This window comes from Arachis duranensis, chromosome 3 (genome assembly GCF_000817695.3).
Source record: "Arachis duranensis cultivar V14167 chromosome 3, aradu.V14167.gnm2.J7QH, whole genome shotgun sequence".
Classification (NCBI taxonomy): Eukaryota; Viridiplantae; Streptophyta; class Magnoliopsida; order Fabales; family Fabaceae; genus Arachis; species Arachis duranensis.
The window spans coordinates 47740484-47758264 of record NC_029774.3 but is presented as its reverse complement, the minus strand read 5'-3'; the positions used below and the strand labels follow the sequence as shown (position 1 = coordinate 47758264).

The 17781-nt window shown below is 39.9% G+C and overlaps 1 non-coding gene across 1 annotated transcript; it reads left to right on the top strand.

The window, feature by feature from the left end:
• The first annotated feature begins 2629 nt into the window (after positions 1-2629).
• Positions 2630-2733, top strand: LOC127746406 (small nucleolar RNA R71). Its single transcript, XR_008008026.1, has one exon. It is a non-coding gene; the product is annotated as a small nucleolar RNA R71 (small nucleolar RNA).
• The last annotated feature ends 15048 nt before the right edge of the window (positions 2734-17781 follow it).

The window sequence follows — 17781 nt, the reverse complement described above, 5'->3', positions numbered from 1 at the left end:
TGTAGTTCCATGGGTGAGATGGCCGAACCCCCCTTCAATTAGTTGTCCCATCAAGTTCCTCCAATATTCCCTTCAAATTCCTTCCAAAACAAAAAGAAAAGAGAAATTAATTTGAATTGTGGCAGTAAAAAAAAGACTTTGGGGAGGCTAGCCACCCTCCAATTTTTTTGCTTTTGCTTTTGCTAACTAAGAGCCATTCATGAATGCAAACCAACCGACCAATCAAACGCCCATGCATGCAACATTGGTGACACCAAACTTAGTTTGTGATCATATAGTGTAACAAGATTTGATTAGAACTTTCATAATATGGAGTGTGTTCAAGCCCTTTTGGTGTGCCTTGAACACCAAACTTATCATTTACCATATGTTGCATGTAGAGATTTTTATAGATGTTTGTCAAAGTTGATTTAGAATCCATGAACTTTGCTTTATTAACTACTATTAAAGATTAAAAGGAAAGGGTATAGAACATGGGTTGCCTCCCATGAAGCGCTTCTTTAGCGTCATTAGCTTGACGTTCGGCCTTTGTCAGGGTGGTTGGTAGTGTTTCAAATCTTCCCCTCTTGCAATGAATCTGTTTCCATTTGCTTTGTTGAGAAGCTCCACATGTTCTAAGGACAGAATTTTTCTGATGGTGTATACTTGAGGTAGCTAAGATGGGATGGTGGGGAGATGAGGTAGGATAGGTGGAATATAGGCAGAGACCACTTCATCTCCTGGAGAGAAACCCTCTGTAGGAATCTTCTTGTTCATCCATGCCCTTGGGGCCTTCTTCTTTGTTTCCCCTAATGTTTCTTCTTTCAGGAAGGTCCTGTTGCTTGTCTCATATGACTCTGATGGGTCTAGCTCCTCTTGGGTTACACTTGGTTGTTGCTCCTTCTGACCACCTTGCTTGCCAACCATCAGGGTTTTTAGGTGTGATGCTTGTGTTCCCATGCTTGTCTCTTCCATCAGCTCCTTATTGTGGTCTTCCTTTGACTCTTTGTTATCATGATCTGCTTCTTGTGAGGGTTTGAAGACATTGAAAGTGAGGTGTTCATCATGTATTCTCAATATTAGTTCTCCTCACTCCACATCTATAAACGCCCTGGCTGTGGCTAAGAATGGTCTCCCCAAGATGATGGGATAGATGTGATTTTTTTCCATCTCCAAGATAACAAAGTCTGTGAGCAGGAAGTAATTCCCAACCTTTACTAATACATTTTCCACCACTCCTATCGCCTGTTTTTGAGTTTTGTCAGCCAATTTGATGGGGTGTTAACTCATTGATTTGAAGCTTTTTCATGAGGGACAGAGACATTAAGTTGATACTTGCTCCTAAGTCACAGAGTCCTTTATTAATCATTGTCTCTCCTATAGCACAGGGAATGTGAAAACTCCCTGTATCCTTCTTCTTTGTAGGTGGCTCTGTTTGAATGAGAGCACTGCACTCCCTATTCATCTTTATTGTTTGCCCACCCTTCAATGAAATTTTTTTGGCCAGCAGCTCCTTTATGTACTTGATGTAGGAGGGCATTTGCTGGAGGGCCTTAATGAATGGTATATTTACATCAAGAGATGCAAACATGTCGAGAAACCTTGAATACATTCTTCTTGCTACACCACCTTTGAGCCTTTGGGGAAAGGGTGCATATGGGTTTAGGGTCTCCCCTTTCTTTAGTTCCTCCCTGTGTGTGGGATGGGGTGCGTGGTTTCTCTCTTCATGCTTTTCCTTTGGATTGTCGTGGAAATGTTCTATTTGTGTGTGCACTTCCTCCACATTCCTCTCATCACTTATAGTGATCATCTTGCCTTCTTCCCACCTTACTTTCTTTGTTTCTCCTCTGGGGTTCTTTTCTGTGTCACTTGGGAAACTATCAGTGGGTTTGGCAAACTGTTGAGATAGATATCCCACTTAGAACTCCAGCCTCTTGATGATGTCTCCTTGGTTTTTGATATTGGCTCGCACTTCATCCTTGAACACTCTGTTGTCTTGGACTTCTTTACATATGTCTTCAAGTAGTGTCTCAATTCTGGAGAGTCTATCCTCCGTTAGTGATGGTGGGTTGAGGTTAGGTGGTTGAAAAGGGTGATTAGGTGGGTGTTGATAGGATCTCTGTGAGGGATGTTGGTCAGTAGCATTGTTGTTGGGATTGTGGTTGTGGCGTCTCTGGTCTTGGCCTTGGTCTTGTTGATTTCTCCACCCAAAGTTAGGGTGGTTTCTCCAACAAAAATTGTAAGTTTTGGAGTATGGATCATGGGTCTATCTGGGTGAGTTTCCAACATAGTTTGCTTGTTCCCAGTCACCTTCTTCTCCTGCACTTACTCCTTCTTGAACTGGTGATGAGGTGATGATTGCTGCAACTTGGTTTTCTTCCACCTTCTTGGTAAGATTTGCTAGCTGCTTGGTGATCATCTTATTTTGAGCGAGCAATGCATCTATGTGGTTCAGCTCCATTACTCCTCGAGTGTTACTCCTTTCAGAAGCATAGAAGTAGTCATTCTTAGCCACAGTCTCAATGACATCTATGGCTTCTTCAATGGTTTCCTTCTTATTTAGAGAGCCCTTGATGAATGGTCTATGGCCTTCTTTGACTCATAAGACAGACCTTCATAGAAAATGTGCAGTTGAACCCATTCATTGAACATGTCAGGTGGGTATCTTCTTGTTAAGTCCTTAAACCTCTCACATGCCTCATAGAGAGTTTCACCATCTTGTTGCCTGAAGGTTTGTACCTCAGCTCTCAGCCTATTGATTCTTTGAGGAGTGTAGAATCTTGCCAAAAACTTGTTTACAACATCCTCCTAATTTGTTAAGCTTTCCTTTGGAAATGATTCCAGCCACTTAGATGCTTTGTCCCTGAGTGAAAAGGAAAACAACAGCAGTCTATAGACATCCAAATGGACACCATTAGACTTCACAATGTCATATATTCTTAGGAAGGTGGTTAGATGTTGATTGGGGTCTTCTTGGGTACTTCCTCCGAATGAACAGTTGTTCTGAACAAGGTTGATGAGTTGGGGTTTTAATTCAAAGTTGTTGGCATGTATGGTGGGCTTTTGGATGCTACTTCCATAATTTTCTGGGTTTGGATTGATGTAAGAGCCTAGAACTCTCCTTTCTTGCCCAGCATAATTCACAGGGCCTTCTTTGGCATGGTTGTGAGCTTCTTCTTCATGGTTGTTTTTCAAGTTCTCCTCCATGTTTGTTTCAAAGTACTCTTCCTCTTCCTCAGCACCAACAACTCTTTTTCCTCTTGCTTTCCTCCTTAATCTAAGGAAGGTCCTCTCAGGTTCCGAATCAAAAGAAGTTGAAGCTCCGCTTCTTCTCCCTATCATACAACTAACAGAGCACACAACAAGAAATAAAATGGATTGATTATTCTTGTTAGAGTGATTGTTATTGTGAGTGGTGCAAATTATCAAACAGTTAGTGGGTTAGAGAGCAGAATTGTAAGTAAAGTCAAAGAAAAAGAAAACAACGAGGGGATAGGGGATGAGGAAGAAAATTAATTGAAACTAAGAGAAAATGACTAGGCAAATTAAACAATAAAAAGAAAATGCTCAATCTAGTGAACTTCCAACTTAATCATTGTCGATACAAAATCAATCCCCGGCAACGGCGCCATAAACTTGATGCACGAAAACTTGTCTATCAACAAATTTTCTTTCGGCAAGTATACCGAATTGTTGTCAAGTAAAAACTCACAATAGAGTGAGGTCGAAACCCACAGGGATTGATTGGTCAAGCAAATTTAGTTGGAAGAGTGTGCTAGTTGAGCTAAACAGAAATGTAGTTGAGATTTACAGGAAATTAAATGGCGGGAAAGTAAATTGCATAAAATAAAGTGCAGAATCTTAAATGGTGATATGGGGGAATGAACATGGAAATAAATGGCATAAAGTAAAGAGAAATGGTAAGATCAGAAATGGGAAATTCATTGGGCTTAGGAGATGTTGCATTCTCCGGATCAAGTTCATTCTCATCTCTTCCTCAATCAATGCATTCATTGATCTCCTTGGCAATCTTAAGTGATTGGATCCCAATTCCTTGGCAATCCAATCTCTCTAAGCTTGAACAATTGCCCAATTTCTTGATTTAATTGCTCATGGGAAGAGATGAAGTATGGTCACTACTTATACCACATTTATTTCCAAATCAAAGTGTTGGGAGGATTACATGTCACTATATCCGCCCAAACCCCAATTTGGTCCAACATGAGAAAGCATTTCTAGCATGATCTCCTCATCCCTTTTCCAAGGCTATGAGGAGATCCAATTATGGAGAGTTTCTTTTCCAAGACAACTAACGAATTGAATTAAGATTGAAAGCTTTCTAGTCAAATTAAGAGAAAAAAAAAGAGGAAAAAGAATGAAAACTATAATTGGTCCATCAAATTACAACAGAGCTCCCTAACCCAATAAAAGGGGTTTAGTTGTTCATAGCTCTGGGAATGGAAATGAAAAATGGTAGAACAGAATACATGCTTGATAAACCACTATTTTATGGTTTATCTTATGCTCAATTGAGTGGTTTTTATCAACTCTTTACTCACTTATTCATAAAATTCGCATGTTTTACATTTTCCTTCCTGATTTTGTGCTATGATTGAAAATATGCTTCTTTGATCTTATATTTGCTTATTATTAATCCTCTCTTTTTACCATTAGATGCCTTGATATGTGTGTTAAGTGTTTTCAGATATTATAGGGCAGGAATGGCTTGGAGGATGGAAAGGAAGCACGCAAAAGTGGAAGGAATACAAGAAGTTGGAGAAGTTGTTAAGCTGTCCAGCCTGACCTCTTTGCACTCAAACGGCTATAACTTTAGCTACAGAGGTCCAAACGACACGGTTCTAGTTGCGTTGGAAAGCTAACGTCCGGGGCTTCAATTTGATATATAATATGCCATAGTTGCTCTGAAGCTAGGAAACGCGGACGCATGATCTACGCGGACGCATCGCATCTGCGAACTTTAATCCGCGCGGCCGCGTGGGCGACGCCTCCGCGTCACTTGGCCGCGACCTGTACAGACCAGAAAGCACTGGAAGTGACTTCTGGGCTGTTTTTGACCCAGTTTTCGGCCCAGAGAAAACAGATTAGAGGCTATAAAGTGGGGGAATGCATCCATTCATGAAGAGGCTTGAATAATTCACTTTTCACAATTTTAGATGTAGTTTCTAGTGAGAGATGTTCTCTCCTCTCTCTTAGGATTAGGATTTAGGACTTCTCTTAGTTTTAGGAGTGACTCTCAATCCCAGGTTCAATGTCCTTTGTATTTATTTATTTTCAATGTTTCATATTTGAATTGATTTTATTTTATTAATACAATTGAGATATTTCAGACTTATATGTCACTGATGCTTGGTGTCTATCCAAATTATTTTCATTCAAGTAGATTTTATTCCCTTTTGGCTTTGGTTGATTAATTGGTAACTCTTGAGTTATCAAACTCGTTGTTGACTGAAAATTGGAATTCTTCAAGAATGAATTCGAGATCCAATAACTCTTAACTTTTCCCAAGGAAAGACTGGAACTTGAGGATTCGAATTAATTCATTCACTTAACTTACCTTCATAGTTAGAGGTTAACAAAGTGGGAGAAAAATCCAATTCTCATCATAATTGATAAGGATAACTAGGATAGGACTTCCAGTTCTTCATACCTTTCCAAGAGATTTTATTATTGTTAATTTATTTTACTTGTCATTTAAATATGCTTGTGCCCATTGCCCAAACTCCAAAACCCCAAAACACACTTTTTCATAACCAATAATAAGAACATACCTCCCTGCAATTTCTTGAGAAGATGACCCGAGGTTTAAATACTCAGTTATCAATTTTAAAGGGGTTTGTTACTTGTGACAACCAAAACGTTTGCACGAAGGGATTTTTGTTAGTTTAGAAGCTATATCTACAACGCGAATATTTTTATAAATTCTTTACTAGCAAAAATCCTAACGTCAAAATGGCGTCGTTGCCGGGGAATTGCAAACGTGTGCCTTATTATTGGTTATTGTAAATATTTTTCAAAAAAAATTTCCTTTTTTGTTAGTTTTTGTTTTTATTATCTCTCACTACTATGAACTCTCACCCCTTTGGCTATGAGTCTAGTTATAATTATGTTGCAGGAAGAGGAGATTATAATGACAACATGCACCATGGTTGGAACAATCAAAGATGGGAGGAGCCACAAGGATTTGATCAACCCTCATGGCAACAACCACCTCCAATGGGCTATCAACAACTATTCTGTGATACATATCAAGGCAATGGCTATGGTGAGCACTCTTTGGACTACCAACAAGACCCACCATATGCCTATGAACCCTCTCCTCCTCAATATAATTTTGAACCACCATACTCACAAGCCCCTTTTCACCATTCACTTCCATATGACCCTAACCCTCATCCACCACACCAACCACCTTATGAGCCATATGAACTATATATAGAACCACCCCAATTCCAACCCAATTACTCCCAAGAACCACTACCTCAATATTTGCCATCTCCATATCCATCAATCCAAGAGCACTATGATCCTACTTATGATAGCCAAGCACAGCAAGATTCAACGGATTGTCTCACGAAAACATGTGCAAAACTTCAAGCAACCCTTCGCCAACTGGATCAAGCAATAAATCAATTAGCTTCCCGATGTTCGGACACTCAAGGAACCCCCATGGCTTCATGTGGACAATCTAATGAAGAACGTAGCATGAAGGAGATACTAGAAACTCCAGTGGACAGTACGGAACATGACTTTGTACTGGAACAAGTGGAGGAAGGCTATAATAGTTACAGAGGAAGAAGTGGTTGAAGATTTAGGAGATGCAGAACCTCCACGAGAACCTCAAGTCACAGAACCCTCTTCTAAGGAGTTTGAATTTGTTGTTGAGGAGGGTGTACAACCTCCAAGGCATATCACAGTTGAAGACTTGGAAGAGGTTGATCAAGAGATGGAGTTTAAAGAAGAAGAAGCACAACCTCACATGCCCTTGGTAAACAATAAAGAAGAGATTAAATTGGAAGAAAGCTACCAAGAGGACGAGGTTGAAATTGAAGAAACTTGCAAAGAGGTGGTAATTATCAGAGAAGAGCACAAGGGAGTGGAGCAGGCAATTTCATTAAAAATACCTCCCCCTAAGTTGCCATCATCCTTCACAACATTCAAGTGGGTAAAATTCATATCCCTTAGCTTTCTAATTTCACTTAAATATGGGCTACTGGAGACAGATGGTCAACTTAGAACTCTTTGTGACATTAAGAGTAAGCGGAAGATGGCCAGTGGTAAGAATTGTCCTGCAAGGTTCATTATGGTTGGAAGATTTAAGTTTAAACACAAAGGTTGGTGTAAAGCTCAACTGAATGGGTCTAGGAAGCTGTTTGGTCGCTGTAGTGAGAATTCAGATCACCTTTCACCCGGCTGGAAAAATGTAGATCGAGACAAAAACGGGTGTAAAAGTGAGGTTTGGGAACCTGGAATCTGTTCTGACATTTGTCACCCCGGGAGCCTAAGAATCTGTTTGAAGCTTCTTAAGGGCTTTACATGCTTAGTTTGGGACCCCGAAGGCTACTGAAAGTACAAACATTGGTGGGGATTCCTGGATCAGTACAAGCATAAACCACCATAACAGGGAGCTCACCAAAGGTCCAACTTAAGGACTTTAACTAAAAGTGCTAGGTGGGAGAAAACCCACCATGGTATGATCGTTCTTTTTCAATATTATTTCGTGTTGTTTATTTTTTTATTTTATTTTATTTTCATTGAACCTGGAAGTTTTCATAGCATCTACATTAACACTGCATATTGCATACTACATAATTACTTAATAAAAAAAGGGAAAACACGCACGCGACCCGGCAGCGTCGCTGACGCGTCTGCATCACTAGTGCGTTGGGAAGAAAAGAATTGAACAGAGAGTCACACGAGAGCATGGCTGGAGGCGCGCCTTTAGCATACTTTGACCCCACGCGACCGCGTCGCTCACGCGACCACGTCATGTGGAACTTTGGCCTCCCACGCGACCGCGTCACCCACACGGCTGCGTGCCATGAAAATCGACATCAAAAAGGTGCATGGCTGAAAGTTGTGCTGGAATTGGGCTAGACTTGTGCTAGAAGCCCAAGCCCTCCCACACGAATGCGTGCCCCACGCGGCCGCGTCGTCTTTCAAAAATGGCCATCCACGCGATAGCGTCACCCACGCGACCGCGTCACCCAGATTTTTGGCAAAATAAGATTTTGAACAGAAAGTTGCACGAGTGCGCGGCTGCCCTCGCGCCTGTAGCATGAATTCACCCACGCGACGCGTGCCCCACGCGGCCGCGTCACTTGACAATAGCACCAACCGCGCGAACGCGTCACTCACGCGTTCGCGTCGCCTGCGCCGCACAACTTATCCAGATCAGCCAAGATATCTTCTCTTTTCTCCCCCAAATCTAAATCTTTTCTTTCCTTTCTTATTTCTTTCTTCCTTCCTTTCTTTTTCTTCTTTTTTCCTTTAATTGGTGTTGGAAATTTATTTGGGTCATTATTTCCCATATTTTGCTTATGGATTATTTGGGATTTGTTTAAACAATTATATATTATTATAAGGGTGCTTGCATGTTCTAATTAACATTTTCCATACCTTATTTAACATGCATGCTATGTGCTTGTGAAAACGCCCATATGGCATTTTGCACTATTTTTAGATTTTTTTTAAATCTACTACTCTAAATGCCTGCTTTTCACATAACCCCTTCTCTATTTTATTATTTAAATATAATTATTTTTACAAACATATTATTAGTTTGGAAGACTTGGTAATCCAACTTGGACATTGAATACTTGATCTATGCTACTCATGCCTTTGCCAGCATGCCAATAAACATCTTGCATTTAACTGTCATCACATGCACTTACTATATTTTCATTGATGACTTTTCACATGTAGTCATGACCATGTGTTAACATTATTCTTCTTTACTGTGCATTGATTACCACCTTTCCCGCTCTCTTCCTTGCTGGATCCCCTAGCTTTACTTGTTACTTTCCTTTTTCCCCTTTCAGGATGGCCACCAAGAAGGGTAAAGAGAGAAAGCTACTCCCAAACCACCGGCAAGGAAAGGAACACAAGAGAGCACCAGCTGAGGAACCACAACCCCCATCCACCTGCACATCTCAGCATGCACCGAGGACGGTGCAATCTTTAAGTGTGGGGAGGTCGATACCGATCTCCGCGGGTTAGTTAGTTCCTTCTCAACAACAATTTTTGTTTTTCATTGTTGCATTTGCATGTTTGATTGCATGTTTATTTTTTTGTGTGCATATTTTACCACTTGGTTAAAGTAATATTTTCTTTTTCAAGAAATTTCTATAATATTTCACTAATTTGAATAAAACTTTTTGAAAAACTTGTTTGAAGAAATATTATTTTGGAACATAGCTTAGAGCTTGAACACACAAAACCAGTGAGATTTTGATCCTATTTGATTGGTTGCATTCTATCAACCAATATTTTATTTTTGATGTGTGTTTCTCTTTCTAAAATTGTGATTTTTGTCTTGCTTAATTCTATATTTCCATTGGTTGATGTATGCATGCACTGATATGATTGAGGCCTTTGTTTCACTAAGCTTACATACCCATATGGCCTTACCCTTTCATTATCCTTTGCAAACCAATTTGAGCCTAATATACCCATTTGTTCTTTACTTTAGCTCATTACTAACTCTAAGCGAAAAATAATAATGTCCTTAATTTAAATCCTTGGTTAGCTTAGACTAGTAAAAGTGCTCATGATTAAAGTGTGGGGAAGTTGGGTTTGAAATTATTTGGTTTGAATAATTGGGTGTTGTATATTTTAGTGAAAATGTGCAAAATAATAGTTGAGCATATATTATTGCATTCAATACCATAATCATATGCATTGAAAAAAAAAAGAGCAATTAATAAAAGGGGACAAAATTCCCCAAAGTAAGTGTTGGTATTAATGCATATGTACTAAACTCAATGTTAGGATGCATGAACATGTGGAAAGCACAGTTAATGGGAAGTTAGATTTTGCATTTTAATTAAATGGATTGTCTTAAGTTAGGTGGGAAGTTTATGTTAATTAAGGATTCAAATTTTAGTCTACTTGGCCAAATACAATCCTACCTTGACCCTAACCCCATTACAACCCTTAAAAAGACCTCTTGATTTGTGTATTGGTGCATTAAATTTTTGTTGATTGTTAGATGAAGAGCAAGCTAGAGAAAGCAAGATTAGTAGAGAATTGGGAGAATTGACCCTTGACACTTGAGAGTTAGAGTGATATACACTACCAAGTAAGGGTTTAGCGCTTAATTCTTTGTTCCCTGCTTTTATGAGCTATCTTTTTCTTGCAAGTTATTTGTATTGTATTTTGTGATTTGAATTAGTGAAATCCAGTTCATATTTATTCTTGAAAGATTTATTTACTTTTTTACCAAGTAGGTAGAAACATTTTTGCATTTAGTTGCATTCATAGGTTGCATCTCATACATTCTATCATTCCTTTTCATCTCTTTATAGTTTCTCTTGAGCTTAGCATGAGAACATGCTATTGTTTAAGTGTGGGGAGGTTGATAAACCACTATTTTATGGTTTATCTTATGCTCAATTGAGTGGTTTTTATCAACTCTTTACTCACTTATTCATACAATTCGCATGTTTTACATTTTCCTTCCTAATTTTGTGCTATGATTGAAAACATGCTTCTTTGATCTTATATTTGATTATTATTAATCCTCTCTTATTACCATTAGATGCCTTGATATGTGTGTTAAGTATTTTCAGATATTATAGGGCAGGAATGGCTTGGAGGATGGAAAGGAAGCACGCAAAAGTGGAAGGAATACAAGAAGTTGGAGAAGTTGTTAAGCTGTCCAGCCTGACCTCTTCACACTCAAACGGCTATAACTTTAGCTACAGAGGTCCAAACGATGCAGTTCTAGTTGCGTTGGAAAGCTAACGTCCGGGACTTCGATTTGATATATAATATGCCATAGTTGCCTTGACGCTAGGTGACGCGGACGCGTGATCCACGCGGACGCGTCGCATCTGCGAACTTTAATCTGCGCGGCCGCGTGGGCGACGCCTCCGCGTCACTTGGCCGCGACCTGTACGCACCAAAAAGCACTGGAAGTGACTTCTGCGCTGTTTCTGACCCAGTTTTCGGCCCAGAGAAAACAGATTAGAGGCTATAAAGTGGGGGAATGCATCCATTCATGAAGAGGCTTGAATAATTCACTTTTCACAATTTTAGATGTAGTTTCTAGTGAGAGAGGTTCTCTCCTCTCTCTTAGGATTAGGATTTAGGACTTCTCTTAGTTTTAGGAGTGACTCTCAATCTCAGGTTCAATGTCCTTTGTATTTATTTATTTTCAATGTTTCATATTTGGATTGATTTTATTTTATTAATACAATTAAGATATTTCAGACTTATATGTCATTGATGCTTGTGTCTATCCAAATTATTTTCATTCAAGTAGATTTTATTCCCTTTTGGCTTTGGTTGATTAATTGGTAACTCTTGAGTTATCAAACTCATTATTGACTGAAAATTGAAATTCATCAAGAATTAATTCGAGATCCAATAACTCTAACTTTTCCCAAGGAAAGACTGGAACTTGAGGACTCTAACTATAACTAACGTGACTCCTAATGTGGGCATGCCTAAGCTTCGAGAGCCTTAGTGACACTTACCATTATCACTAACGCTCCAAACGCCCCTCCTTCCCACGTTAGAGTTCACGTTAATTAGATTAACGTGGTAGTGATTGTCATCTCCAACGTTAGTGACAAAGGTGAGTGTCACTAACGTTGGCTTATCATGTTATCTCTCACGTTAGTGGTCTTAACGTGACCACTAACGTGGGCACTCTTGGGTTGGTCCAACGTTAGTGACAAAGGTGAGTGTCACTAACGTTGGTAATTGGTTCTTCATCCCACGTTAGAGTTCACGTTAATTGAATTAATGTGACTCTTAACGTGGCTTCATTGTGCCTTTGTGGAACGTTAGTGGCAATCACTTTTACCACTAACGTTGGATCTCTTCTTGCTCCTCTACATTAGCTACCACGTTAATGTAGTTAACGTGGCAACTAACGTGGGCTATGATAGCTTCGAGGGTGTTATTGGCGATCACTCTTTCTATTAACGCTACAAGCTTGTTCCCATTCCACATTAGTGGTCACGTTAATTAGATTAACGTGGCTGCTAACGTGGCTCCTTCTTGCTTCCTTTGTCCTGAAATCAAGCAATTAAGGTGCATCAAAGATCTGTTCCAAGTCATGAGATTATGCATCATCAATTATATCATACAATTCCTGACTAATCCTCATGAAATCTTGTAAAATTCACAATAATTGCTTGAATCAAGGTGTAAGTGTATTTTCATCCAAAACTTGCTTATTTACTATGAAAATGCATGAAACTACCCTAAAACAGTAAAGAAAAGATCAGTGAAACTGGCCAAGATTCCCTAGCATCAAGGACGCGTCCGTGTGCTTCAAGAAATCGGCGCAAACCACTCTTTGAACAGAAGGTTGTGATGCCATGGCGCTGGATTCGCGCCTCCGGCACAATCCGTGGCGACGCGTACGCGTGCCTCATGCTCGCGCATTGATGTGATTCCTCCAACCCACGCATATGCGTGCTACACGCCTACGCGTGGGACTGTCGCACGTCGTAAATGAGAATCCGACCGAAAGTTATGCTGGAGTGAGGCTGGATTCGTGCAATTCGCATAGAATCCGAGGCACGTATACACATGCCTGACGCTCACGCGTCCCTCATCTGGACGCTCACCCATGCATCCGCGTAGACGCCGCGTCCGCGTCGGTTGCACCATGCCACTCGATTTGCGCGCCGCCCTGTTCAGCATTTCACAATCCTTTTCCTTTCTTTCTTCTTTCTTTCTTTTCTTTTTCAATCCTAATTCTTTCTTCTTCCTTCTTTCACTCTTCTCACTTCTTCCCTCCTTTTTCCCTCAAGCTTCTTTCCTCTTCCTATCTCCCTTTTCTTCCAGAGGTTTCTTTTCTTCCCCTCCTCTTCTCTTTCATTCTTCTTTCCTTTATTGCATTTAATTTTTGTTTTTTTTTCTATTAAATTTTCTTTTAGCTTAGTTATTTATGGTTTTTCTTTCATGCTTTTCACATGCATTTTTATGTTGGTGATTGGAGCTTTATTTGGGTTTTATTTTATTATCTTGAGTTTGTGGATATTTTGAGGTGTAATTTGACAACTGATATTTTCTTATGGATCTCATATACATTTGGATTATTTATTTTCATTCCTATCTTAACTTGAACACCAAGTGTTTGTGAAAAATCCAACATGGCACTTAAAACTCTTTTCTATCATATTTTTCCTACTTTAAATGCCTCTTTTTCATAACTCTTGCCATCCACTTGCATTGAGTATCTCATTCCCAATTGTCATCATACCAATGCTCATTCTTTTCTTCCATGTGATGCTTATTATTGACTATGATGCTTGAGCTATGCTTCTCATGCTTCTTATTTGCATGCCATTATGCCTCTTGCATCTAGCTGTGTGTTATGCCTATATGCTCTTCATTAATGTCCTCTCTGTATGATGTAGCTACCATGCACTCAAGACATTGTTTATTTCCTTGGGCATTTATTTTCACTTGGAATTTTTTTTCCTTCCGGTTCTAGCTACCTATATTTAACTTTCTTCCTCTTTTTTTCTTCCTTAGGATGGGTACCAAGAAAGGAAAGGGGAAGGCGACCGACAAGACACCGGCAAGGCAAGGCACTAAAAGAACCTTTGCTAAGGCACAACCTTCTACAAGCGTCAAGCCGCCCACAAAGCGGATAAAGAGACTCATCAAGGTTGATGAAGCTGAGAAAGCTTTTCCTGCTCGGGACTCTGCACAGTTCACTAATCATTACTGTGAGCAGATGTTCCCCATCTTGGCTAACAGAAACTACAATAATGAGCGCCTACTAATCCTTCCAACACACCTTGCTGATCTTGTAGAGCCCCGCATTGAAAGGAGACAATGGGGATTCTTGAGAAGGCAGCCGCAGCAGGTCAATCTATCATGGGTAGTTGAATTCTACTCCAACTTTCACTTGTCGACCCTGCAGTCTGTCTATGTTCGCCAAAAGCAAGTCCCTATCTCCGAGGGGGCCATTCAGCGTGTATTGGACCTTCCACCTAGCCCTAAAGGGATGGATTCCTATCAAGAGGCCTCTCTCAAGCGCCAGAGACATACCAGTTTGACTGGGATGGCGTCCTTGGAGTTATAGCACAACCGGACAGCACTTGGATCTTTGGGCAACATCGGACTCGACCTAAGAGCATTGCCACTCCAGCACTTACCTTGGAGGCTCATGTGTGGGCTCAGATTATGTCCCACTTTGCCTTTCTGAGCACTCACAAGTCCACCTTCACTGCATACATGGATGTTCTCATTTGGTTCATTCTCACCGAGCAGCCTCTCAACTTACCAAGACACATCCGGCAGGCCATGAAGCACGTTCAGATTGCGGGTTACCTACCCTTTCCCGCCCTGGTTTCGGATCTTGTCTCTGTAGCTGGAGTTTTCTATAGGGCCGGGGACATCAAAGCCATGATTCCAATGGCTGATCATTATGTCCCGAATAGGAAGTATATCAAACCCCCAGTACCCTCTGCTAGCCGACCTCCCGGCCCATCTGTAGACACTCCTCCTACCTCTACTACGCCATTACCCTCACCTCCTACACCATCCACTACTCGGATGTTCCTTCAGATCCTTTAGTGGTTAAACCGGCAAGACCAGCAGATGGAGCAACTGGAGCATCGCAACAAGCGCCAATACACCTATCTGAAGGAGCTCATTGCTAGTACACACCCACCTCCCGAAGAGAAGAATACAACGGACTCCAATTCACCTACCAGCACCGGGAGCCATGGCGAGCCCGACTATGAGGGTGCTGCTACCAGCCCCACTTTACTCCTTACTGATGGCACGGAGGACTCTGCCAGTCCTTAAGTGTGGGGAGGTCAGTACCTAACTTCCGAAGGTAATCTCTCTCTCTTAACACCAATATGCTTTTTTTTTGTTAGATAGGATAGATTGCATGATAATAATTGCTTGCATGTATGTTCTGCTTGGTTAAATTAATGAGTTTCTCCTCAAGACCCTATTTAAAGCATTTCACTAATTCAAAATTGAAAATATGTACTAAATTTGTTTGAAGATTGTAATTTGGAACATGGTTTATAGCTAAGAACACATAACCTGTGAGACTTTGAGCTTGATTATATGGTTACATTATTTAACCCTGATTTTTATTCCTATGTGTTTTCTTCTCTATGATTGCAATCTATGCTATGTTCCATTCTATATGTCCATTGTTTAGTGTATACTCATGCATACATATGATTGAGGCCATCATTTGTTATTAGCTCACTTATCTTAAATAGCCTACCCTTTCATCTACCTTTGATTACCACTTTGAGCCTTTTTAACCCCAAATTGTTCTTTATGTTACCACATCACTAGCCTTAAGCGGAAAAATAAGTAATTACCCCAATTGGATCTTTGGCTAGATTAAGATAGAGATTGTGTGCCAATTAAGTGTGGGAAAATGCAGAAACTTTGGTTGATGAGAGTGTGTATTATTTTATTGACAAGTATTGAGAATTTGGGTGCTACTCATGTAAAACTATGAAAACCATATGCATTAATTTACTATGCATCTGCAAAAAATAAATAAATAAATAATTAGGGGACAAAAATTACCCCAATGTTAAGTGCAATAATAAGATCAATGCATATGTGATGAAATTAAAGAAAAATTGGATACATGAGTATGTGAATTATACAAAAGTGAGATTATGGGTGGCTAGGCATGATTTTTGAATTACATAGAGTGTGTATATGTGTTAGGTGAGAACTTAGGATTAGTCAAAGATTCAATTTATAGCTCACTTGGCCATACATATATCCTCACTCATACCTTAGCCCCATTACAACCTTGAAAAGACCTCATGATGTTTGCATTAGTACACTAGATATTTGTTGATTGGTTAGATGAAGAGCAAAATTTTAGAAAGCACGATTAAAGGAGACTAGAGTGGATTAACCCTAAACACCTGAGTAATTAGAGTGCACATACTTTTCTAGTGAGGGTTCAATGCTTGATTCTATGTTCCCGGCTTTGATGAGCTATCTTCTTACAAGTTTACTTGCTTCTTATTGTGTGATTTGAATTAGTGGAATCTAATTTATGTTTGTCTTGGGGGACTTGCTCATTTTTTAACCAAGTAGGTAGAAACATCTTAGTATGTAGTTGCATTCATTTACATAGGTTGCATTGCATGAGTCTTACTTTTCCCCATTCATTCTTTTGATCTCCTTGAGCTTAGCATGAGGAATGCTAATGTTTAAGTGTTGGGAGATTGATAAACCACTATTTTATGGTTTATCTTGTGCTAAATTGAGTGGTATTTATCAATTATCTACATACTTACCCATACAATTTGCATGGTTTTACAAACCCTTCTCAATCTTATTCTATGGTTGAAAACTTGCTTCCTAAACCTTTAAATTGTGTATTTTTAATCTCCCTTTATACCATTCGATGACGTGATTTGTGTATTAAGTGTTTTCAGGCTTTATAGGAAGGGAATGGCTTTAAGGATGGAAAGGAAGCTTGCAAAAATGGAAGAAACACAAGAAACTAAGGAGCTGACCAGCGAGAATCGGCGTGCATGCGTACCTAACGCGCACGCGCAAATTTGGCACACCCCATAGCGACGCAGACGCGCACCTGACGCGTACGTGCGAGACGCGCAGAGGACCATCGACGCGCACGCGTACATGATGCATACACGTGACATGCGCCACGTGCAGAAATCGCAAAAAATGCTGTGGGCAATTTTGGGCTGAGTTTGGACCCAGTTTTTGGCCCAGAAACGCAGACTAGAGTGAGGGAACAGCAGGGACTCAAGGGACATTCACACATTCTCATTCTTTAGTTTTAGTTTTTGGTTTTTCGAATCTTAGAGAGAGATTACTACTTCCTCTAGGGTTCTTCACATTCTTAGATTCCAGTTTTATGTTTTTGAGTTGGATATTGAGAAGAGTACTACCTCCGTTGAAGTCTTTATCATTCTAGTTTGTTTCCTGTTCCTTTACTCCTTTTATTTCCCATTTACTTCATTTAGAGTTATATGGATACCTTCCATTTTGGAATTAATTAATGCACAGATACTTTTCTATTTAATTTCATTATTTCTTGATTATTTTCAATTGAGTCCAATTATCATGTCTTCTCCCTACTCCCTTTATATGAATGCAAAAATGGCATCCATGTCAATAGAGTAGACTACCAACTTGGCTTTGGAGTTGATTAATATTTGGAGACCCTTGAGTTGGAAGACTTAAGAGTTAATAGGTAATTGGAAGCTGTTGGCTGGCTCTCTAGTCACTAACGCTAATCCTTCCCAAGGGAGAGGATTAGGACTTGTGATTGGAGTTAGCTCAACTACTTGACTTTCCTTCATTCGTTGAGTGTTAACTAAGTAGAAATAACAACCTACTACTATTAATCTTAGGAAATCCAACAAGGATAGAACTTCCGATTAATCTTCTCCTAGCCAAGGCTTTTATTTCAATTACATAAAATCTCTTGTTAATTTATAATCATTTATTTGCCCATTCCCCAAACTCCAAATTTCTTGAGAACTTGGTGTTCAAAATTGTGATCTCAATGGCGCCAACAACTTGGTACACACAATTGTAATATCACTCTTTTTCACAACTTTGCAC